Here is a 26,444-nt window from a genome sequence, read left to right on the forward strand (position 1 = left end):
GCCTTGACACGACTATACTTTAGCTCATGCGAGAAGGCCTTTTGCTTTTGGTGTCCGCCTTCAAAACTTGAGTTGAAGGAAGGGCACATTCCAGAGTTAATTGCTCATCCGTTCGACCTCATTTCTCTACTCCACTCTGTGGGGAGTCGCGATTTGTCAAGTCAAGCGGCATCATTAGAGGAACATCGTCATCAATATACGGTTACATGATTTCGAGCTCGGCTTATGCTCTTCTGCTTTCCTGCCCAGCTCTGTCTGGTGGGAGTACTTTATTATGCTCCAACTTCGAAGTTCTAAGTTCCAAGTTCCATGTTATTGCTGTTGTTGCTGTTGTTATTATTGTTATTGGTATTGTTGTTGTAGTTGCTTTCATTGGGACGATATAAAAGGCTACCGAAACTGTTGGCCGCTCGTAAATTTTGCCAAATAAAATGGCAATAAAACAAGCCATATTCTTATGCTCTTGTGTTTTTCGTACATTTGGCAATTATTTGATTACTTTAGCCCGAAAATTTATTAGCTAAACAAACATTGAAATTCATACACGCACACAGACACACACGCACACGCATGCGAGTGTTAAAGCACGTTTCCTTGCCACAGTCAGAAAGAAATGCGTAGAAAGAGATGCAAGAGTGAGAGGGAGAGAGCGAGCAACTCTCTGTAAATATTAAATTAATCAAGTTTCATATTTCGGGTTTAATTATTCGTGTAGATGATGTTTGCGACACACACACACACACACACACACACAGCTGGTCTATTTGCCAAATCTTTATCGCTTCAATCTACTCTCACACGCACACACACATGTTGGGCGTATGTAGACACAAGGCACACCTAGTTACCAGCGCCTACTGTTATGCAATACTGTGTGCCTCTGAATAATTACACAGCTGTGCACCGTCAACATTTATCAGCGGCGCATAGAAAATATTGTTTATTCAACACGAGCGTCGCACTGTAAATTGTCAACTCGCTTGCGGCATGACGCAGGTTGCAAGCCTTTAATTTCGGCCTGGTTACTCAGCGAACTATAGTCATATTTGATGCTTTACAGTGATAGCCAAAACTCTTGGCATGTTTCTCACTTAAGAGAGAGAGGAAGAGCTAGAGTAGTGCTCACTTGAGGCCATCATCATAAAATTCTATCGTCAGCTACACCACGAGCTCACCAAAGAGTCTCATCAGCAGCGATGCTCAGGTAATGGAGAACACACACGAGGCAGATACTAAACAGAAGTTGCCTTCCATACAGCTTGGAGCGCATCAGGTTAGCCCTTACCTTATACATCTTAAGTCTGTCCTCAGCTGGCATGGAGTACAACATTAAGAATCTATTCTAACCACATTAGTCTACAGCTACGATTGCCTCGTTCTATTCCAAAAAGGTTTTGTCAGCTGTTTTGCCCAGCAATTTTGGGGATAAGTCGGTGTTGGTATGTGGTGTGGCATGTAAAGGAGCTAAGTCCAATAATTGGGTATGTCAATATGTTAAAAATGCTGAGGGTGGGCCAGGGCTGGACCGGAGCGAATCAAAGAAACGTGGATAATGCGATTTCAATCGCCATATGCGTTTAACATATTAAAATACACTTTGTTGTATTAGAGCCTAAGCCGGGACATGACCGGGAATGCCACAAAAATCGAAGGCATTGTCAATCCTTTTCGCACAGAGATCCTTCAACGAGCCGGGCCGGAGGGGGCTGGACCAAGGCAGATTAGGCTCAGGCATATCATCAACACATCATCAAGGACAGATGCAGATAAAAGCCAAGCATCGACTGCTGACTAGCTGGAGGGGGGAAGTCCAAGAAATAGGAATCTGGTAAATGGGCTGCTAAGACACAGCCACGCCGAATTGAATCAATAAAATTCAAATTAGTTTTGGGTAATCAATGTTGGGGACTCAGCTCACGCTCCGAGCTCAAGCTCCATCTCTACGTCTCTCCATCTCGGTTGCTCTCGCTGGAAGTGTGTGAGCAGGGGTTCAATCATTTATCCATTTCAGTAGTGGACCGTTGCAAAAAGGATCCAAATTGATACCGTGCAGACCAGCTCAGCCCAGCCCAGCCCAGCAAAGTTCGCACCACCAAAGTTTGGACCCAAGTGTTTGCTGGCCTAATCCAGTTGAGCAGCAAGTGAAAGGAAAACCCCAGACACAATGGGCAGCCTGCTTTCGGTGCCTCGACTTCGACTTTGCTTGTTGTCTAGGCAAATCAAATTAGAATCAAGTAATTTTGCCATGATTCCCAACGTTTGACCGCAAGCTCAATTAAATTACCAACTTCAGAAGGAACAACACGAACGCAAAATAAATGCCAGATCAAGCCGACGCTGCAATGCTCTACATAGTCTAAGTACAGTAGATGAATTGATTGTTTTTTGATCTACTTTCTTAGGAGCTGAGAGCTGAGAGCTGAGAGAATATGCCTGTAGATATTTAGCTAGTTAAACACTCCTTGATCATTTGTCAGGTGGAATCTTTTAGCTGCTTGCTAAGCTCACACAATCAAGATATTCCCGCTATGGTCTTGTGGCACATTAGTGGACCGCTGCCAATCCGTTTGCCGCGTCATTTCATCTCAACGCCGTCCTGCCGCTACGTTGGGGTTTTTCGGCGATTTGCATTTCCCTCGGGGAAACGGGCAACAGTAAACCAACCACCTAACACTCCTCGCTCTCCCTCGCACTTTCTGTTTTTCACTCCCTTTCAGTCGAATGCTCAGCTCCACGCTTTCATCCTTTAGCTAGTTTGTGGGTCATGCTTGGCGGCTAAGGCGTTAAGTGTCTTGGATTTATTATTAGACTTGTCTTTGTTTATGTGCTTGTGCGTGTGTGTGTGTGTGTGTGTGTTTCCTCTCCAAAGGATATATATGTTGTGACGTTTGTTGTATTTGTTGTCGCTGCTGCTGCTTCGCCTGGCAAATCTCAACAACTGCATGGCAGGCAGCCTTAGTTAAAGCTTGACTCGCTGCGCGCAGCTCCTCCAGACTTTGCCGGGTCACTCCCCAGCTACTTGGCTCTCACATCCCTTGTGCTAATGTGGTTTGTTAGTTTTTGGCTGCCATTAAAAGGCTTTGCTTTGGGATTTGTGTACGTGTTGAAATTAACAAACTTTTCGCACACACACGCATTGTGCTGTCGCCTCATATTGGCAGCTGCATAATAATCAATTTAGGTGAAAATTGGAAAAACAGCTTAAAGCCATAAAACGTTTCGTTTGCAGACGAGCGAGCCGATTGTGTACGTCTTAAGGCTTAATGGCCAAACGTCTCGACTAAGCCCAGTTAACCAGTTGGCCAACGTGCTTTATATTTAAAGCTGGCTCTTAAAACTGCCAAATTGTTTATTTGTATGTATTTACGTATATATATATATGTAAATTTGTTTTTATGTAACTCTATGATAAGCCAAGGCTCAAGTTAAGCAATTAAGATTATAAGAAGATTAGTTTACTGTCCTCAAAAACAATTAATTGACAGCAATTAGTGAAGTGGTTGACATGATTTACTTTTGTGCGCACCGAAGACAATCTTTAATCTTTAATGTAATTTGTATTTGATAAATAAATGTGAATTTCGCTGGCACAAATTAGTTTGGCTCAGATCAGTTCTTGATGCCTATTGAGATGACAAGTTGTTGAGCAAGGTTAACTGATAAAGGGTAATGTCAAGAGACGAGAGTAAGGATAACTAATAAAGAGTACGGTCAAACTAAGAGAGGAAGAGCAACTGCTAAAGAGAAAGGTTAAGCCAAGAGAGGAAAATAATGCCATCAAGATACTTCACAGTTTAAAGAGGAAGGGTAACTAATAAAGAGTAAGGCCAAGAGAAGAGAGGAAGGATAACTGATAAAAGGTGAGACCAAGCCAAGGGAGGGAGAGTAACTGATAAAGAGTAAGATTAAAAGCAGTGAGGAAGAGTAACTGATAAAAGGTAAGATCAAGAGAAAGGAGGAAGAGTAACTGATGACAACTCAAAGAATACCATCAAGATACTCCACAGTTTAAAGAGGAAGGGTAACTGATAAAGGATAAGATTAAGCAAACAGAGCAAGGATTACTGATAAAGTGTAAGATCAAGCCAAAAGAAGAAGGTTAATTGGATGACACAGCAAAGAGTTGGACTCAAAAGCTTTCCAAATAAGCAACGGTAGAATCAAACGTCTCAAGACTCAACTTCTGCTGCTTATTAACTTATATAACATATATGTATATATGTATGAATATTAATAGATTTATACATAACACAACATTTATAAAGTCGAGGCTGCCTTAATCTATCGACAACATTTCATTCAGCACATTTTTTTGTTGGCAATATATTTTTCATGTCAACGGAAGTTTGCTCTTGGATGCTGCCACGCATAGCTCAGCTCTTCCAGCTGATTTGTTGAGTGACACAGCTCAGGCTTAGCTGCCTTTGATATTTGTTAAAAGGTATTTGAAGATTTGCAATAACAAAATGACTTTAGCCAAACGCTCCACTGGCCTCCTGCAGGGCCCGCTGTGGCATATCAGCCCGGCTGCTGCCATTGTCTGTCTGTCTCACTGTCTCCGTGTTTCGGCAGCGGTTTATTTTTATAGTTATTACACTCCTTGCCTTAGTGCAATGCCGTTGTTCGTGTTGCTGTTGTTGACGTGCGGTTGGTTGTGGCTGTCTTTATTGTGTCACGCTAGCGATTCAACTCTTGCCTCAGTGCGTGCGTTCCTCGCCCTCTGCTCTGCCTCCCGCTCTCGCTGGTGCTCTCTTTATGCCCATGCCCATCCCGTGCTTGGCCTCATCCGAAATCACCTTATTGTTCTCTCGGCTTAGTCACAGCCGCCTCCATAGAGGCTTTCATTTTTTATTCCGTTTTCTTACTTCCTATACCCAGCAGCCATTGGAGAAGCTGCATATAGACGAGCTCAGAGTGTCTCCACCTGATCAGCAGCAGCAGTTGAGGCCAGCATGCTTTGTCCAGCAAAGCTCTAGAGAGTAGCAAGTCTTTGCTTCAGTTTCACAAATATGTTAAGAGCTGAAAGCAATCGAATGCTGCAGCTCGGGGCGCGGTATCTGCTAGTCGTGCATGCCCGCCTAGGCCACTCTTACTTGTTTGCCTGTCTCTTTTCCTTTCTTTTTTTTGCAGCTCTCTGTTATGCTCTGTGTGTCTGCCTTTGCCGCTGCTTTTATGTGCTCTCAGTTTTAAAAGGATTAAGCTGTCGTTAGATTTTTGTTGTTCTCGGCCCTCAGCCTCTCGTCTGTCGTGCCTTTCCTGCCGTTTCCTCGCTGTCCAAGAGCAATGTTTGCTGTGCCTTAATGCCGACATGTCTGACTTTCTGGTAGAGCATCCTCGTCTCGACTTTCAGAATCGATTAGCCATAAAACGCTGCAGCCGGCTCAAGTGCCGCAAATGGTCGCAGTCACCAGTCACCAGTCAGCAGTCAGCAGTCGTCAGCCGCCAGTCCCTGCCGCAGGCGCAGCAGCTTTTAAGGCTAGAATTGCCTGCTGGCAGCTGCTATATGGTAAATGGTAAATGGCGAATGGCAAATGAATGGCCGTGCATTCAAAAACTCACCAAGAAGCTAACAATCAATCGACTGCCTTTTTATTAAAGGGCTTACATTGAGTCATACTTGAGCGTGTGAGGCATAACTGAGGATTTGCTATCATTTAACAGCAGCTCACGATAGTTCTTTCACATACTAAAGCGCTTTCATATGCGGGATAATCACAGGAATAACATATATGTTACGATTATGATGCCAACAGTCATGATTGCTGTTGATGTGCCTAGGACTTTGTTGCTTCATGTTATTAAAAAATTGTATTTGAGACTTTTCAGCACTTATTGCTGTGGAAATCCATCGGGCAACACAAATATCAGAATACAAAATGAAATTTCTAAAATAATTACGATTAAGAATCTTGTTATGCGCCCAAATAAATGAGAAATGAACACAGAGTGCGAAGTCAGGCGAAATCAAGACGTGTCTGGAATGCTGTTTGGGCAGACCGCAAAACCAGGAGAGAACAGGCCGCAGCCGCAGCCGGAGCTCAACGTGCCGCACCACAGCATGCCGTTACTTTCCGCACCTTGCGTATCGAGGCAGCCAGGCGAAAGGGTTAGGCGCACATAAAACTGTAGCCGATGTTGGTCATAAAAAATTTCTAAAAAATTTTAAGACCCGTTGGCCAAAGGAAAACAACCGAAAAGATGGGCGGGTAGGAGTGGGGGAGGGGCAATGAAAGCATATTGTATCGCTGCTCGTTTTGTGGCCTGCTCTTTAAGGGATTTTCGTTTGAGAACCCTAAACCAGCTGGCGGCGCACTGCAAGCCAGATGAACTATCCGAGTTGACATATGCGCCTATATGAAACGCTTAGTACACATTAGAATTCATTGTTTTCCTATGGCAATCGAACTGCTGGCCATGACATTATCTACTGTCACACACACACACACACACAGTCACAGTCATGGGCACATACGTGGCGACACTTCAGCCTGGCAGCGAGGCAATTAGCCTTCTGCTCCTGGCCATCCAATCTACCTTTGGCAACATGACTCGGCTAAATCCAGGTTGAGGTATTAACCCGTTTTAGCCTCATGACCAAGTGCATGCGTGCGCGTCTGCCTGTGTGTGTGAATTATAAACTATTGTTTACACAAAGCGGAAGTCCTCGCCCCTGTGACTGTTACATGCTTCATTAAATTATGCTTTATTAGCCCGACGGGAGTTGAATTTGAAGAAGTGCCCGGCTGGCTATAAAACTCAGCGCTTTCCATATGCTACACACACTGAGAGACATGGGTAAAGAGAGAGACTGAGCGAGAGAGACAGAGAGATATATGGAGACATAGAGCGCTGGCCCAGCTTGATTGGGGTTGCATGTGGGCTGAGGTTGTAACGAGAAATTTATGTTTTTTGTCAAGTGATAAAATTTTTCGCTTACTCTCGAAAGGGCTCGCACATAATTTGTGGCTATAAATTGAAAATTCAATTTCTTCAAGTCTTTTGATAGAGCCCAAACAGCCAGAGAGAGAGCTGGAGGGGCAGCTCACCTGACCAAGCAAATAACCCCTTTGACAGGGGTGTGTGCGTATGTGTGCCAAGGCGGGGCAGTTTACGATTTGTTTGGGTTCGCATTTTGGCGACCCTTTCACTTTGGACTTTGTTTTCTCCGGGCTCGCTCGCTGTGCTTTTGAGTTGAGGCCCAGTTTGTTTAGGACATATGAAGCGGACGTGACGTGGCGGCCATTGTTGTGGCTGCTGTTGCTGCTGCTGCGGGCTGATAATTGGCGCCAGTGAAATGCAAATTGATCATTTCAGCTGGCTCTTTAATTAGTCAAAGTGGCAGCTGTGAGTGAACCAAGGGCTAAATAAACAACCTGGCAGACAACAATGGCTGAGACACCCAGACACCCAGACACCCAAAAGGACTGCCTAGAATCTCGCCTGATTAGCAATCTAAAGGCTAAAGGCCAGGCTATAGATAAACACGCGCCCGCATAAAACATAATACACAGCATCTACTTGAATACTTGATTTGCATTTATGCAGCGGCATCAAAAGATTTTCTGCTGATGCCACAGAAACCTTGCAGCCCCACGCCACGCCACGCCACACAGAGCTCAGCCCGACCAAATAGATATACACTATTCACCTTGAACAATTTTTCCTTTTTCCCTACCATGTTACCCCTTTATACTTTTTGTTTGCTTTCTATTTTCTGCATTGATTGATTTGCTTTGATTTACGCCATCCAAAGCAGCAGCAGCAGCAGCAGCAATGGCAAGGGGATGAAGCTCTTCAATCTCTTTCGATACCACCTTAAGGACAGCCGCACAGAAAGAAAGGAAAAACCAAATTAAACTGCTGACTGCTCGAAATATGCACACACCTAAGTGGACATAGGCTTAACCTCCTTGGAATCTACCCCCACCTTCTCCCACGCCCCATCCTTTACACACACAGATCACAGTTATCGCCTCGCAGCACTTGCCTGCCGCTGGCGCTGACTTTTTAATTAGCCCTGACATGGTTAACCTCTGTCTGAGTCGCCCGGCGGCCCAGGGGCCAGGAAATATCAAATTTGTACGTTTCAAGTGCTCGTCGAGAGCAACAGGACAGTGACATTGTTCCAGTTGCCAGTGCTGGAGTCCTTAACTATCGCCATCAAGCCCCTGCTCAGGTACAATTCAAAGAATTCAAGTATTCAATAGCCTAGATTCAACTCAAACAAACTTAGCATCAACTTGATAACTATGCCACTTAGCTGGCACTACAATTGGCCGGCAAAAACTTTAGAGACTTTCACTTCATCTGCTTCACGTGCTGTCATAACATTGATTTATCAAGCAACAATAGATCTGCCGGGTCAGGTCAGGTATATGAGGTGTGCTCAACAAGCAAGAAAGCTTTAGTTGGGTGTAGCTGACTAGGAGATGCGCAGGAGCAGATCTGAGTTTCGGACAAACGGAGGGACGGGCGGAAGGACGGACGAACGGATGAATAGACGGATAGACGAATGGAGAGATGTATGGAAGGACGGATGGACGGATAAACTGACGAACAAGAGGATGGACGAACGGTCGTATGGACAGGCAGAGAGATGGACAAAGTTAGATCAACTCAGCTCGTTTCAGTCCAGGCGTATTTCAGTTCAGTTCTCTTTTCAAGCTATGTCTTCTGTTCCAAGCGGACTCTAAATCAAGCACTCTCAATTCAAATTGAAAGCGCGTAGCAGATCAACTTAAGTCATGCAGCATCAAAGAAGCATTTATTTAACTGGCATCCACAAAGATGTTGCCATCTGAGTCTGCAAAGGGGAGCTCTCTACTATAATGCTGTAATTATAAATAGAATTGGCATCTGAAACTGCCTGCCCAGCCTTAAGAATCAAACGTTGCCCTGAAAAGTATGCTATAAATTGTGCTGGCTGCCTCTAGTTGGGGGAAGAGGCTTCATTTGATTAGGGCCCGATTCTATTACCAATAATTGAAACTTAAGCATGCCATTAGCTTTGCTTTAGTTTGTTCATAAAACAAACACACTCACACAGCCACACACACTCAGCCGAAGCGTCGACATTAGCATGTATTTTTATCATTTATATGCATGGCAGGCGGCTCATGAAAGTCAGTTTTATGTGATGCGAGTCTTTACAGAGGGAAAAGAAAACATGCCGAGGCAGTGCAACGAATTGCTGATACTCTGACAAGCAGCCAATACAGCAAACGTGTTGACGGAAATAATATAGCCACAGCCACAGCCACAGCTCTGGGTCTGCTCATGGCGTTTCGGCGAGGCTTTAAAGCATTTGCGAGCTGCAGTCTTGGGCAGTGACTACGAAGGCCATGGAGTGTGCCCGTGTCCGCGTCGCTCTCGGTGTCGATGCCCGCATCCGTGCTGCCGTCCATTTCCGCGCAAACGTTCTCCAGCTGGCGTGACGCAATAGATTTTACGCGACCATAAACATTCATAAAACATTCTTGCGCGTAACTCACATAATTTCGTAATCTCACATGTTCTTTCATTAAATAATTCATTTAATTTGATTTCAGCTTCGGTTGCGGCTGCACATACATAAATACATGCGAGTTTATATTGATTAGATAAGCAAGGCACATAAATATACTATGCCATGCACATATACACACACACACATATATATATATATATATATATATATATATATATATATAATATGTCTGTGTGTGGCCAGCTGAGCCATGGCAACTGCCCAGCTCAATGGCTTTTATGTGCGCTGTCGAAATTTATTTGCAGCGCATTTAATGAAAATATATCCGAATTGATCTGATAAAGCCACCCGCTTAGTCTTAACCTGAAAATCCTTCTCTAAATATGCAATATGCGTGCAATATTTGATGGCTGCGTCAGCCACAGCCGCAGCCACAGCCACAGCCACAGCCACAGCTACAGCTGCAGCTTCAGCTTCGGCTTCGGCTTCAATGTTGCAACTTTGCAAATAACTTAATTAGAAATATGAGAATGCATTCAGCTTGCCAAATATTTCCCATTAAAACTTTTAACCTTAGAGTAGTTTGTGCAGGGTAGCAACTGGAAGGGTCTTTAATGAGCTGAGCATAGTTAACTCTTAGTATTTATACCTTACTCATAATCAGATAAGATAATTGAATGGAAAATTCTATGTTTTGCCAGTGGCATTGAAGCTGATACTAGCAAGAAGTTGTTACCTAATACCAATTAGTGTTTAAGCAAACAATTCTCTCTCTTTGTGGAATTTATTAATTATTTATTTGAGCTTCTTACTAGGACTGAACTTAGCACGGCTTATGCTGAGCCAAATTGTTCATAGAGACGAAGCTTAACTCAAGCTCCGTGTGACCATTCCTGAGGCGATCGCTCAGCGAGTCTCAAAACCTTATCTAAAAGCTATAAAGTTGGGGTCTTTGGTGCACACACAGCACAAAGCAGTTGTCATGCCCCAAGCACTTTGGCAGATCGCTCAGCAGCAGCCGAAGCTATCAGCATTAGCAGCTGAGGCAGCACCAAGTGCAGCCACTGCAACAGGAAACTTGACTTGGGCTAATGAGTTTTCGTGTCATATTTGTGTAGCAAACGCTGAGTGTATCTGCTCTTCAGACGGTTGCAAGACGTATGCCTTAGCAGCCATAATTAATCTCAAGTGCTCAATTCTTGCTTAAAGTAAACTAAAAACTGTTGGCGCAGCTTAAGTAAATGCTGAAGCGCTGAGGCAAAGCTATTTGCATTGTGTGGCGCTGGAGGTGAGTTGCAGAAGTGCTGCAGCTCGTATCAACTTTCTCGTCACTCTCATGTCTGTGGCTAAAGACTTTCAGCTGTCCATAATGTTAATTTCGCGTTATTCTTTTCAATTTGCGCAAAGATCTGCGCTGCCTGCGCCCGACAGTGCCTGGCAATAGGATGTTCATATGCAGATTATGCCAAACAGTTGACGCACAGTCTGCGCAGGAGGAGGCCGTCCCGTTCCCATTTCTTAGCACTCGTCCGGGCCACAAATCTTGCGTCTTTCATTCTATGCAAGACATGCCCGAAATTCATAGCAAACTCAACTTGGAGAGCGGCGCATTTTAATTTTCCACCATGTGCTGCAGTGGGACGTGCGGGACACGGCACAGAATTGAAAGAGTTTTTGGCCTGATGATGCACTTTCAAGACGGCAGACGGCAGACGGCAGGCGGCAGGCGACAGACGACTAACGGCAGGGGTTAAGTGTAAAAATAATGGCTTGCCACTGCAAGAAAAATGGTAAGCAAAAAGTTTTTAACTACGTGCCGAGGCAGTCAGGCAACCGGGCAGCCAGGCAACCGGGCAACCGGGCAGCCGGGCAGCCAGGGTTCACTTTGGTGGCAGGCTTTAGAAATGCTTTTGGCCCAGTTTGCAACACGTTTGTTTCAAATTCAGCTTTCATCTATGCGTTCGCCGGAATTCGTGAATAGTTTTTGGACAGCTCCGTCGTTAAACGTGGCAGGACCTAATAGCCACGCCCCTCCTAAACCCGCTCCGCTTTAAGACAATGCCATGGCGCGGGGCATGTGGAAAACTTAAGGCATGTTGACAATTTCCGTGCCAGCGGAATTTGATTATGCAACTATAAATCTCTAGTTCATTTGCCAAAGAGTACGGCAAGTGTCAGCGCCGTCTGTATAGATGGGAAGCAGCCTTGTGTACCTGTGGTATTTGGGGCGGTGCAGAGTGGGCGGCACACGTGAAATTAGCATGTGAAAATATTTGTCAAAGATTTGCGCAAAATTATGCGCAGTGTTTGCGCAAAAATACATGAGCCGAAACTTTTCACAATTTTAATTTAAATTTTTCACCGAGTTTGCTCACACACACACACACATGTGTGTGTGTGCGGCCAGAAAAGTTTGCTGACTGAAAATATTTGGGCGGAAATACAGAAAAAAAAATAAAAAAATAAAAATGATGTTGCATCACAGACTAAAGCGCTTCAAAATTTTGCAAATTTCCAAACTTGTTTGCCAAGTTTCGCCTCATGCAGCCAGAGAGAGAGAGAGAGAGAGAGAGACAGAGAGAGATAATTTTTGTTTTTAGTATTTTTATCCTTGTTTTGATAAGCTATTTACATAAGCTGATGTGCGAGCACAAGCATGTTATATGAGCCAAGTTTGTGTTAGCGACCGAAAAAAGTTTTGAAGTCAGAGTAAGCTGGGTCAGTCGCCTGACGTGGGGACTGATGTTGTTGTCGTCGAAATTGCTGGGACGCTCGCCAAGTCAGCAGCATGAAATGTGCGACGGATTAACGCACAACAAATGCTCTTTGGCCAGTGTGTGTGGTTTATAGTGTACATAGTTAGTGGTTCGAGCAGTTCTAATCGCTGCTTGGCAGCGAGTTTCGCCCGGGGCTCGTGTCTGGTTACTTGGCCGCTTTGTGTGCAGCGCTCACTGGCCGCTTTTAATGGCATTGAAAATGGCACAGCCTGCCCGATGATGACCAGGCGACGCAACGACATCAACATTGTTGTGCGCCGATGGTGGGTCCGTCCGGTGGCTTAGCTGCTATCGTTCGGTGGTGGGTGGTGTACAATTACGTCGCATAAGCAATGCGTTTTTTATGGCGGTGGCGATTATGGCCCGACAACAACAATAACAACAGATAAGCCATGCTGGCGTATACTCGATGTTTGATGCCTCCCGTAAATAAGTCCATTCCAAAGAGAGCCTGCGCCCGCACACACATACATATACATGGATTTATGCCCGTGTGTATGTAAAAGAAAACAAACAAGCTCCACAGCCCCGATATGACCTCGAATTGAAGGCAAATACTTAACTATAAGATATTTCATGTCCACATTCGAATTGAATTTAACAAATATTTTCATTCATATGTCTATGTCTATGCTTATGTAAACAAGTTCTTACCCAAAAAAAAAAGACACACGCACAATTATTTTATTGCCATCTATTGGTTGGAAGGAGACAGACTGTCATATGAGCACGCTGAAAGAAAAGAGAAGAAAGAAACGTGTAGTTTGTTAGTCAAGGAGTAAAGTTTGGCTAAAGACTAAATTCAGAGACGATGAGAGATTGATATGAAAAGAGAGAAAGGAGAGAGACAGTGGGGGGGAGAGAGAGAGAAAGATAGAGCCAGAGATAGTAGAAATAGAGATAGAAAGATACAGATAAATAGGAAACCTGAGAGAGAGAAACTTGAATAAAGGCAGACACAAAGGCATAGACACAGAGTTATTGGTGTCAATTAAAGCTCAATGCTCAATGTTCGTCAGAGAATCAGCTTGCAGTTTGGCTAACACATCTTAGAGCTACAAAATAAATTGCTGAGCTTCTTCATGGATTAAGTAAAAATTATATAAAATCCGCTAAAACTACATCTTTTACAGTTTTAAAGTTTGAATCACTCTTGACTTGCTCTATAAAGAGCTCTATGAATTAAATATGTAAATATTGATATTGGCTTTATTTAATTTTTTTAAGCTATAATCAGTTTTTATTTATTTTATATGCAGCACATTTGATCTAAGAACGAATATGAATGCCATTTCATCAAGTATGTTGAGTTTATATAGACTATATAGACTACTCAACTCATTTTTAGCTTTTCAAATAGAGTTTCTGCATATGCTAAATAAATAGTAACTAGCGAACAGCTGAACATTTGAGTTCACTGATGTACACACTGATGTATACATTGATGTACACACTGATGTGCACACTGATGTACACACCGATGTATACATTGATGTACACACTGATGTACACACTATTGTACACACTGATGTACACACTGATGTACACACTGATGTATACACTGATGTGCACACTGATGTACCCTCTATTCATGACCCTTTTCTTTATTCGGCATCAATTCAATTGGCAGCTGAATTCGTGCTCAAGTCATTTGACTTGAATCGATGACGGCGTCACAGTTATTCATTGTGTTACACTAACAGCTCACACACCCACACCCAGCTACACACACACACCCACACACACACACATGCAGACAAATATCTCTGCTGTTGCTTATTCTACTCTTTGTCTTGTAATTTGCCTCAACTTTTGCCTTGGCTGCAGCTTGCGCATCAGCTACGCTCCAGCCTCTCCTGAGCATAGAGTTTGATGTCTGGTCCATTCTCGCAATTCGCATTTGCGTTTGCGCTTGCCAATTGACAGTGAAAACTAACGAGACGGAAAAGTAAACGCACTGTGAGTAATATTAGTTTGTAATTTGATTTTATGGTTGCTGTTGTTGCTGCCTTGGGCAGCGCGTTGCTTACAAATGAAGCAGCCTCGACGCAGGCTTATTTATTGTGTACACTGTTTGTATAGGTGCACACACCCACAGCCACGCCCACTCTCCCACACATAAGGAGAACTACATATGTTTGTGCCTATTGTGGTTATTGTAGAACAGGCTCTGACGCACTGACAATAGCTAATATGAATTAGCTCATTGATTTCCTTTGAAAATAAGGAACAACAAGCACCGCAGCTAATTTAATTATTAATGCTTCCACATGAACTTAAAGCTGTTTAAATTAAGCTAAAAACTTCTATTTGCTTGCCTTGAGCTCGTATTTCGAGACAGTTGGCAACGCTGATTAGCTTTAATGTGGCTCGGATTTCAGTGTCTTGGAGCAAGCGCTTTCCCTTTCCCTTTGCCTTTTCCTTTCGCTCTTTATGGTTAAGTATCACTGACTCTTGCACTCACTCAGTGACTCACTGGCTCACTGGCTCACTGGCTCACTGGCTCACTGGCTCACTGACTCACTGGCTCACTGGCTCACTGACTCACTGACTCACTGGCTCACTGATATGCAAATGATATTGTATTGTGTATGGCTATATAAAACTGATATCTGGCGCACTAATCTTAGATACAAACAATATATTCAAAAAGCGACCTAGATCCTTGCTCAACGTCGAATAACAACAACAGGCAAGAACAACAATAACAATGAGGACTACAACTGCGATAATAATAACAATAGTAAAAGTGAATGCCAGCTCGAAGCAGAGCGGAAGGAACGTAGTGAGCGATGGCTTGTAATGTGCCAGGGCAGAGGCAATTGGGTAACAGCAGAAGAAGAAGAAGAAGCACCAGCAGCACCAGAGGAGGAGTCGGCGGAGGCGCAGCAGTCGGCAAAGGGAGAGCAGTTAAAAGGGGAAACGTGACTGGCTGTGGTTGTGCGGCATAGATGATGAGGCACTCGTGGCCAGCCAGCAAAGCAGACAGAGACGGAGAGATGCGCAGCGCGCCTGAGGTAGAGCGGGACAGCAAGTCCATAGAAAGAATGAACCAATGTGTGCGAGTGTGTGTGTGTGTGTGTGAGTGTATCGGTGTCCGTAGTGAAAATTTTTAAAAATTACACTGAAATGGGCAGAATGCTCATTGTTGTTTGTGTTTGTTGTTTTCGTTTTTGTCTTGTTGTTGTTGTTGTTGTTGTTGCTTTTGCCGTCCCACAAAACAACATTTGAATGGCAAATACGAGTGCAAATAACTAGGCAAATGTCACTGCAAAGCGTAGAATGCACATCCAAAATGAAACGACTATAGCTGCATGCATGTATATATACATATGCATATATATATACATATATATATATATATATATATATATATATCTCATACCAATTTATAGAGCTTGAATTTTTGCTAATTGAGATATAAAGCCATGCATCATAGCACGATAGAGTCATGCTGCGATGATCTCTACAACTGCAGTTTGATTATGCAATTTAAACAATAACTAAATATGCGAGGAAGCAAGCAATGAGGCTGGGCTTACAACAGTGGCAATATAACTAAGCTTTGATAGCATTTCTTTGTCAGACGTGAGCTGAACTCTTAACTGTGAGAACTCTTCATTGATACTGCTTAACTTGTAGGTGTAGCTGGTTGAGAACAGCGATCTGTGCTCTACTGAGATGAGTGAGTTGCCACATCAATGTTGGAGGTTACTCAGAGCGGCTCGAAGAAGCAGATGAACTCGAAGAGTGATAAATGAAGCGCTGAAATTAGTGAGCTACAGTGATCTATGCTGAACAGAGATGAGTCAGCTACAGTGATCTATGCTGAACAGAGATGAGTCAGCTACAGTGATCTATGCTGAACAGAGATGAGTCAGCTACAGTGATCTATGCTGAACAGAGATGAGTCAGCTACAGTGATCTATGCTGAACAGAGATGAGTCAGCTACAGTGATCTATGCTGAACAGAGATGAGTCAGCTACAGTGATCTATGCTGAACAGAGATGAGTCAGCTACAGTGATCTATGCTGAACAGAGATGAGTCAGCTACAGTGATCTATGCTGAACAGAGATGAGTCAGCTACAGTGATCTATGCTGAACAGAGATGAGTCAGCTACAGTGATCTATGCTGAACAGAGATGATCTATGCTGAGGTCAGATAAGTGAGCTACAGCGATAAATGCTGTAATCAGCTGAATGAGCCACGACGATCTATGCTGAACTGAGATGACTGAGCTACAGCGATCTATGCTGAACTGTTTTACGCTTCGAAGAGCGATGCCTTTTATTTGAAATTCTATATGATTACTTATTTCTATACTCGATCGTGTTGACATCCCCCACGGCTCTCCCACACTTGACGGCGTCAGGCAGTGTACGGCAACATCTTGTTAAGACTCTTTTCCAAGCTCTATTACCCTAACATATATAGACTTACATTTGCAAGCTCCATTGCCAGCTTGATTGACAGCTTTGGAGCTAGCCACTACAGTGACTACAGTGGTCATTCGATTTAGGTTCAAGGGCGTCGGTTACAAGCGAAAGACAAATAATCAGAGAGAGAGAGAGAGAGGCAAACCAGTAGAGGAGGCGCCACAGTGCAGCTACGTGCCTGTTTAGCGCCGCCATATGCCATATGCCATATGCCACACGTGACATGCGCGGCGTGCAGCGCTGGAGTTGACATGTTTCGTTGCAGGGCAAATCAGGTGAAGCCTCAATCGGGCCAAAAACTCAGCCAGCTTTGGCTAATCAAATGGCTGCTCTGCTGTGCCAGTTAGTTGGCAACGCGGCAGCAACTTGACTGGTGCTCGACGTGGAAATACCCTGCCCACGCCGCTCACCTGATGCCAACGGCCACTAGATATCGTTGCAACTTTGCTGTGGCTTCGGGAACTACGATTTGTGAGCTTGATTTCGTTGGTGAAATATTTACAAAATAATTAAAAGTAAAACTATAAATGAATAAATCAGTTGGCATTCCTGAAACAATCGTGCCACATGTGACTGACGTAGCTGCTGCATGTGGCCAGCTGAATTATTGATTGGCTTATGGCAAATACTGGAGTTGTTGCTGCGTCGCCTGACTGCAGCAATTGCGGAAACTTGTACTGCAAAACTGTCAACGAAGCAACGCTGACAAAAAAAATACTGCTGACAAGGTCGTTGATTTTGAGGGTAAAGCAATATCTTCATGGGCTCGCACCTATCCGACCGCCCGCCCACTTTTGAGCCTAGGAGATACTTGTTTGTCCGTAATTGTGTTTGGCTGCAACAGCAGCGGAACAACAACACTTTACGACGTCTCTTCGGTTCGGTGCGGTTCGGTTGGGTTCGCTTCGTTTCAGTTCGTTTCGTTTAGTTTATTTTATTGCGGCTTATTTGAGTTTGCAACGAGTCGAGGCGACTCGCGTCGAGCCCACATTGCTCATTTATATTGAGACTGTACATATTTCCGCTATGTAGACCGAGTCCAGGCCAAGTTGCTGCCACCCCAATGCCGCACCGCACCAATGCCTGGCAGTCATCATGCGGCGTCGCACCGCAATTTGTGTGCCTGCAGTGACCCAGTAACATGGAAAACAGCCGCATCGACAACAGGCCGTCCGCCTTCTCACACCAGCTACATCCACATTCACATCCTCATCCACATCCACATCCACATCCACATCCACATCCACATCCACATCCACATCCTCATCCTCATACACATCCACATCCATATCCTCATCCCCATTCTCATCAGCATGCCCATGTCAATCCTCGCCGTCTTGCACACCCTTTTTGGGCCGCTGTGAAGCGCTTTCCGCACAAATTCCTCCATTTGACCTACTTAAATGTCGTAATTTATGAGTATACAGTGTGAAATTGTTTAAAAGTGGCACCCCTTAGCGTCGTCATATCCAAGCAGCAGCGTCTTCTTGCTGGCTAAGGTAAAGCTAAGTACAATCACAAGACGTTAGCTCGTCCCTTACTTGAGTAAATACTTTTTGAAAGCGACTTTTAATTCTAGATTCGATTGATCTTGTTTATAAAGTTTAATAAGCTGATCCAGAGCTCAGATTGGCCATAGTTTGCTGCCAAAACTAAATATTTTAATTTAATAATTAATTAATAATAATGAATTAATTTAATAAATAAATATTTTAAATACTTCAGACGACTATAAAAATGAATATAAAATGAAAACTGTAAATCTAGAAATTTGTCTAGCCGAGCAAAGGCTCCCAGTCAATTGGGGTATTCCCTTTAATTATATGCATATAAATATATATAAATTTAGGCTTTAAGCAGCAGCTGTTATAGGCTTAATAAATATTAACGCACACACACACTCACGCATAATATAAGTAATAAATAGAAGTTCCATAGCCCATGAAAAATTGTTACAAATTAATCGGCAACGGTTTGGCTACGAGCGGGTCTGGGGCTGTTGGCTCTTGTGGTGCTGGGGGCGTGGCAGCAAATGAGCAGCGCCGGCAATTTGTAGGCCATAAATTTAAAAGTGAATTAATGGCGTTTGAAATCGAAATGGCGCTAGACATCGACGACAAAGAGCCGCAAAATTTTAATGTCACAGGCTCGGTCCGTCGAGTGGCTGTGTGGGCGGGCGTGCTGGAGAGGCTGGCGGCGGTTGCTGCTTGGCTGGCTGCTGGCTGCTGGCTGATGGCTTGTGGTCGTGATGGAGAATGAATTGAAATCAATTGAATTAATTATTGGCGCTTAATTGATTGAAACGAAGCGAATTCAGCTTCAGCTTCGGCTTCCCATTGCCTTGCCTCACTTCACAGTTCTTTGCTTGCCCCCAGCCCCCTCCCATATGCCACACTGCAGTTGCCACGTTAACAAGCTGCCAACTGTTTTCCATTCATATTCGCCGCTGACTTTTCACGTAACTCTCTGCTTTCTACTTGCCAGCACGTTGCGTTGCCTCACTCTCTCTATCGCCCTCTTTCTCTCTCGCTCTTGCTGCTCCCTGCGTTCCGCACTGTGCGCCCTTCTTTGCGCTTCTCACATTCATTGTCGTTGCTAAATAGAGCGCATTTTAGCCATTTCATTTTCATAAAATCAATTAGCCGTTGACGTTGTTGCCGCCGTTGCCTTTGCTGCCAATCCGCGCCGCTTGCTCCATTTTCAGTGCTTGCGAATCGGGCGCTACATAATAAAAGCAACAACGCTTTTGGGGCGAAACGGGAGCTAAACAAAGCGTGTGGCATGCAAAATATCAGCAGCGACGCGCTGCAAGCGGCTTTGGGACGATGTTTGCCAAGTGCCAGCAAGAGGGTTGCCACTGGGCTTGCCGCTACGAGGGTGAAGGGTAGTGGAGCGAATATTGTTGTATTGCGTTTGAGCTTATTGATTGGCCACGTTTCAGCCCTCCCTCCCACTCGCTCTCTCTCTCTCTGTGTCGCTGCGTGTGTCTGTGTGGCTGTTGATTTTGTCTTAAATATTCTGATTTAGATCGCATCTATTGAAAGTCTAATTAATTTACTGCCACGGCAGCGCGTGTGGACAGAGCGCCATTTGACAGCATGAAAAACTTATGCAAGCAATTAACCTTGATTGCGTATCGCATAGCAGATCGAACAGGCAATTAAAATGAAGACAGATGCATAATTAATGCTGTGCCTCAATTGATCTTAGCTTAACTATAGACTGAGTATTGCAGAGCAGGCTAAGTTTACATTAGATCCGTTGAAATAGTCATTCTCGTAATGGGCGCACCGTGCAGTCGCTGAACTCAGCGCACATGGAGACCTCATTTTTGTCATAGTCATCCAATTGGCGCTCTGCCTGGGCGGTCTCAGTCTGAGTTGAAGGCGTGCTGCGGGCTGCGGCAAGGGTCTGGCTATGGGGCCGATTGGCAGCGACAGCAACAGCAACAGCAGCACACTTTGACCTTATTTGCATGTACCTGTGCCGCGAATCAATTCTTGGCTGCAGCTGCAACAACACAAGTTGAGCACCGCACAGCCCACGGCCCACGGCCCACGGCCCACCTTTATTGCGGTTGGGCTGGGCGGCAATTGCAACAAATGGAAACGAATTCCCGTATTGGAGTTCGAATTGCAATTGAAATTGGTTTCACTGCATTGTCAGGTCAGGGCGGGTCGGGGCGTGGCGCACTGAAACAGGACGCCGTTTGGCTGTGCTGCTTGGAAGGCAACGCTCGTTGCGGTCGCAGCGCGCTTGCCCCGCCTCACCTGCTGCATGTTGTTGATTATTGTTGCAGGCGCTGATTTAATGCAAAAAGCCGTCAACTGCGCCGCGGCGGCTGCTTGACTTGCCGTACGACTAAAAAGAGCGAAGAACATGCAGAGAGCTGGCAAAAAAAAAAAAACAAACACACACATACACACGCACACACACACACGCAACATAAAAATGTTAAAAGGCGCTTCTAAGTAAATAACTGGGTTTATGGGTCGATTGGGTGCACCAAATCGTGAGCCCCCCACACTGAGTGCTAGACGATAAGCGCAGAGGCAGCGGCGCCCGCTAACGCAGCGATTGATGGCGTAACTGCAGCACAGGCAGACAACAGACTGCGGACTGCGACTGCTACTTTGACTGCGACAACAAATGGACAGCATTAGAGGCAAGTTAAAGACGTTCCGGGCTTGCTAAATATCAATTATTGTCTTTGCACAGATTGTCGATTGAACGGCTACAGAAAGGCTAAGCAGCGACAATTTGATTGGAAACTGCCTTTTGAGTCCATGACTTGACAAACAAATGGCCAACAAATAGAAGCTGCAGCTTCTGTTAAGCATTGCAGCTCAAGTTCGTTACGAATTTTCATATATATAATAAATAAATATTTATAACATTTCTCATAATTTATTTCAATATTGAGCAGTCTTTTGAGTCAACTGTGCCTAGCAGAGCTTAAATGTTGGCTCAGAGAACTAGCCTGATTTGCCATGAAGCTGAAGTATTTGTAATTTTTTTAATTATATATATAAATATATGGATTATATGAATAAACTATAAAAACTTTATATATTATTTAATAGAGAGTTTACTCTTTATTAAACGAGCTAACAGACAGTTGCTTAGCTGCCTTTTGTTTGCCGAGATCTGTTTGCGTTTTTTTTTTTTATTTAAAAATTATTTATTCTCATTAATGAATTTCTAATTTTGCGCCCTTCAAGCTGATTGCCATCACTTGTGGTAAAGTTTTTCCTCGTAGCACTTCAAAGCTTCATCTACTATGAACTTGTTCAGCTGTCATCTTTATGTGCCTAGTTCAGTATGCTGCAGCGGAGTTCTCTGTGGCTGCGGCAGCATTAGGCTCTGGCTTTTGGGCCAATAATTTAATGAAATTTCTTTGAGACAACTTTTAGTAGTTGGACTATGTCAAAGACGTTCAAGCACAGCGAGTACTTTAAAAACATACCTCGCATACATGTATATAAAACTAACTATATTTATTTATATATGTATATATATATATATATATCTATATATATATATATATGTATATATCTATATATATATATATATATGTGTGTGTTTGCCATTGTAATGTGAAACAGCTTCAGCTGAGTTTGAGTTTGAGCTTTCTTCTCGCTGCTATTTGAAATAATTACTTTGTCATCGTGACTATCAGGGCAAACTGTGCAGCTTAGTTTCGATTAATTATGTATGGGCTGTGCATAGTGGATGACTCGCTGTAAAGGCTGCTCCCTGACAGCCCGCGTGAAACATTTAATTAAGCGCCGTCACTAGTCACCAGTCGGTAGCTGGCAATGCAATTAAAGTAGCAGCTGAGCGATAGCAGCTTTGAGATTTTGTGGTCGATATCGATTACCAATTAAATCGGCATGTGATATGTGGCGAATTGAATTAAATTCGTGCGCCGTGCGCGCTTTTCACCTGCGAAACTAATTGCCAAATGCAAATGCAAATGCAAATTGCAATCAAAAAAGGATTTCAGCTGCGATATCAAAGGCTTGTTTAATCAGCGCGCTGGGCGCAGCGGCAAAACCAAATCCAAAACCAATTCAAATTGCCCCAGCTCAAATGCATTTCGATTTATTCATAAATACAGCAACATTTAACACTTTCATAAACATAAAGTCCGAGCTTAGTTCAATTCATGAATTAAATTTGCCAGAAATCCCATTTTGATTGCGATGGCAGCTGATTGCAGGGTCTCTCGCTGAGTACCAGCGTGCACTAAGCCTATGAATCTCCATTCAAGATAGTCGAAATTTGATCTTCTTCTGCCTCGGAGTCACACAGAGCTGGCAGGTGAATTGTGGACAAATGCTTTTGACTTTGGGCCTAGTCAAGTTCAAGCCAAGCCAGGACAAGACAGTGCAAACTGCTGCACAAATGTCACATATTACATGCACTCACACACACACACACGCACACGCACACTTGCTCAAAGGCTGTCAGGCGGCGACGTTGTGTAAGGCATTTCAACTCAAGCAGAACCAAATGCAAACAAACAAACAAAGTTAGCGCCTGCATGAGAACTAAGCATGTGCACATGTGTGTGTGTGTGTGTGTGTGTATGTGTGTGCATGGCGATGTGAGTGTAAAACAGAATATAGACAATTACACATTTCCCACTGCAGTGGGTACGCAGTATTTAGATAAATGACAAAAGGTTAATGAACTTTATCACCCAGCAGCAACAGCGTGAATAACATATTATGAGATACATAGATAGCCATATGACACACATACATACATACATATATATATAGAGAGGGATAGAGCGAACGCGAGAGACTGAACAAGTGCATTCGTATGTATTTACAGACAGTCCCTAACGCGACTTTTCCACCTTTTGGAGCTGAGCCATGCATTTTCTTCAGAAGCCGCTTACAGCCTGCTGCTTACTTAAGAATGTCAAGCAACATTGCCCGACTAGCTGTATACCCTAGAATATTAAGAATATTAAATCATAAATTATTTTAAAATTTAATTTCAATTTTATATTATATAATATTATAATAATAATATAATAATTAAAAATATTGAAATAAAATATTAAAATAAAAATATTATAATAATTAAAGCTGAAGCTAAATATGAGTTGAATGAATTTATTTATTATATTTCATAATTAATTTAGTTTTCATTCAAAACTCTTTCGCCTAATGGGTATATGCACATGTCTAGCATACCTTATGCTGTGCCAAACATAAGCGAATTCTGACTGCTGCTTTAGAACCGAAGGGAGCCACACTCATAGGCATTGCTAGGGTATCGTCATATTCGTCTTTAATCTCATAGATTTAGGCTTTCAATGCCTTCCTCTTGTAGACTCTTTATTGCATTTGCCAGCGAGCTGGCAAAAGTGCCAGCAATACATATATATATATATATATATATATAGCAAAGAGAGAAAGAGAGAGAGAGTACATAGCACATTTATGTGCTGGCGCATCTGTATTTACTCATATATCGTTGGCATGCATCCATAATGAAATATATATGCGAGAAAAAACACTGTAAAATAAATAGAAAGGCAGGCAATGCACATGAGCAAACAGAGAGAAAGGCAAAAAGATAACTGCAGTAATAAATGATAAACAAGTGCAAGCTGGCCAAGTTGGCGGCGTGCGTGGGTAGGCAAAGAGCAAAGGGCAAAGGGCACAGGACACAGTCAGCCAGCAGGCGAGGCTGTTATTGAAATATGCATATATAGTGTATGTGTGTGTAAATATAGTGGCAAAGTGTGTGTGTGTGCCTACTACGTGCCTCGAAAGGCAATAAACGTGCGTCAAAAGCAGCTTCTACCTGGCTTTCAACTCCATCGTCAGCTTAACGGGGAATCACAACTTATGATGAAACATGGAATGCCCCAGCAACATATGTGTGTGCACACACATACACTCACACACACACACAGAGAGATGTCAATATTAAAGTAGCTTATGTATTCAAATATACAACTATATATATAACATATTTATTTAGCTCAGCTACATGTAGTTCACAATGTTAAAGCTACACAAAAAACTTATGATTGAGTTTTAATTCTAAATACTATATAGTATAGTATATACACCACATATATTTTATATATATATTTTTTAAATATATTTCTTTTATTTAATATATTTTATTTATTTATTTTTTTTTATGTATTTTCTAATCTTATATATTTTATATGTTTTATATATTTCATTTATTTAGTTTTCTTATATTTTGTTTATTTTTTATATTTGATACGTTTGTTTATTTATTTTATTTTTTATTTATTTTTTTTAAGCTTTTTTTCCTATTTTATTTTTTTTAGATCTTTTATATATTTTTTGTTTAGTTTATTAATTTCACATATATTACGTTTTTTGTAAAATATTTATTTGCTCTATTCATATATTGCATTTTTTTATATTTAATTTTATTATAATTTAGTAATATTTTTTATTTCAAATATTAGGAACGTTTATCTGTTAAAAAGTAAAAGTTGTCGAGACAAAGTTTTTCAGGAACTCGAAAGGAATTGTTATCGATTAGATGTTTCTCTGCAGATATTGAGTGGATAAACAAATTTTCAGCTGAACTCTTGAAGTACCAAAATTTATTCCAATTTAAATTTATTCTTTGCACACTTTCTATTCAAATATTTAATTTTTTTATTTTTATATTTAACTACAAAAACTCATAAATGTTTCATATATAAATTTCTGTCTTGGTTTATTTGTGAAGTGCACTTGAAGGATATACGAACAATTCGAATAGCTTCTACTCCTTTAGCGCCTGCAGCTCGGCATACACACACATCGGTGGCAGAGCTTTGTTCTCGTGCATGTTTGGAAAACTGAACAAAGGAATTAAATTTGAAGCTAAAAACAAATGTAAAAAAAAAAATAAGAAACATATTTGGCAGTTAGCAAACAAAAGAAGCAGCGCCACAAAAGAAAAGTCAAACCGCCAACACTTAATTTTAGTGCAGCTGTTGCCAAAGCTGCTGAGCGGAAGTACGAAAATGTCTGAACAAAAATAAAATAGAAATAAAAATAAAAAAAGAAGAAAAATGAAAGGGAAAAAAAGAAAACAAAACGATGAAGAAGAAAATGAACTGTCTTAGTTTTATTAAAATGAGTTTTTATTAAAAGCCAGTGGCCAATCAGAAAAGTTCGCTGCTGCTGCTGCTGTGCGAGAAGTTGTCAAAGGCAAAGGCAGCAGCGGCAGCGGCAGCCACAACAGCGCACTAAAAAGTGCTGCCAATTTGTGTGCAATTTACAGTGTAAGAGATTTTTTAAGGGGGGTTCGCCGAACAACATAAAAAAGTTGCCAACTATTTAGCTGCATGGCATAAAAACTTGGCAGACACACGAGCAGACGGCGACGGCGACGGCGACGACTACGGCCATAAAGCGTTCAACAACAGCAGCAGCAGCAGCAGCCACTACCACAAAATACAGCCAAACAGCTAAGGATATGCGACAGGATGAGCTGCAGCAGCCGCAGGGTAGCTGCATTAACGCTTTCCAAAAATCTCTGCAAGTTTTTTTTTTAAATGAACAAAAAATAAAATAAAATTATTTCGCGGACAAAGCAAAACGCTCTTTATACGCTCCTCTCTCTCTCTCTCTCTCGCTCCCACCGTCTCTTTTTCACTCACTGTCTCTCTGTCTCTCTCAGTACTTGCAACAATAACGGTACATAACAATTGGCGAGCGTCGAGTTAGTTAGTTTGCTTGTCGTCCGCAGCCTCAATCCCTGCGACTCATCCTTCAGCCTGACTGCGGTCTTGTTAGCCTGGCTGGCAAGTTGGTTAAAAAGTTGTTGATGCAGTTGCTGCCCACGGGCAGATGAGAGAAACAGAGTGAGAGGGAGCTAGAGAGCAAGCGAGCTACTGGCCAACGACCTGACGCTGCCAAACACATATGGCAAACGTGTTGCTACTTTGCGGCGTTAGCAAAAATTTGTGTACTCTGCGGAGTCGAGCTTTGCTTGATGCTACGACACGTGGCAAACATTGGGCTAACAATGTTTAATTAAAAACATGTAAAACTGCCCTAGTCTAGCAGACAATTAGTTGCTCTTCACTGTTGACTTTGTGGACCTCCTGAAATAACATTTATTTCTTAAAGTCGATAAGGCTGGAATCTTTGTAGCTAGAAATAACTTTAAAGCTGTGTCTTATGCTTCCACTGACGTGTGATAAGCTTGGCTAGAGTATTTCATCAAAAGATGCAGACATATCTTCAAAAGCCTAAGTGA

At 42.7% G+C, this 26,444-nt stretch overlaps 1 protein-coding gene across 3 annotated transcripts in view; it reads right to left on the minus strand.

Moving 5' to 3' along the window:
* LOC111593001 (innexin shaking-B) overlaps positions 1-26,444 on the minus strand; it is a 151,865-nt gene that overhangs the window by 62,750 nt on the left and 62,671 nt on the right. Inside the window, exon 2 of one of the 3 annotated variants that reach the window (XM_030223433.1) lies at positions 12,898-12,975. The exons of the other annotated variants lie outside the window; for them this stretch is intronic. The gene's annotated coding sequence lies outside the window, so the exon portion shown is untranslated. The remainder of the gene's footprint in view (positions 1-12,897; positions 12,976-26,444) is intronic. 3 annotated transcript variants of the gene reach the window in all.

The sequence above is a fragment of the Drosophila hydei genome, unplaced genomic scaffold, assembly GCF_003285905.1.
Source record: "Drosophila hydei strain 15085-1641.00,03,60 unplaced genomic scaffold, DhydRS2 tig00000211-arrow-pilon, whole genome shotgun sequence".
Classification (NCBI taxonomy): Eukaryota; Metazoa; Arthropoda; class Insecta; order Diptera; family Drosophilidae; genus Drosophila; species Drosophila hydei.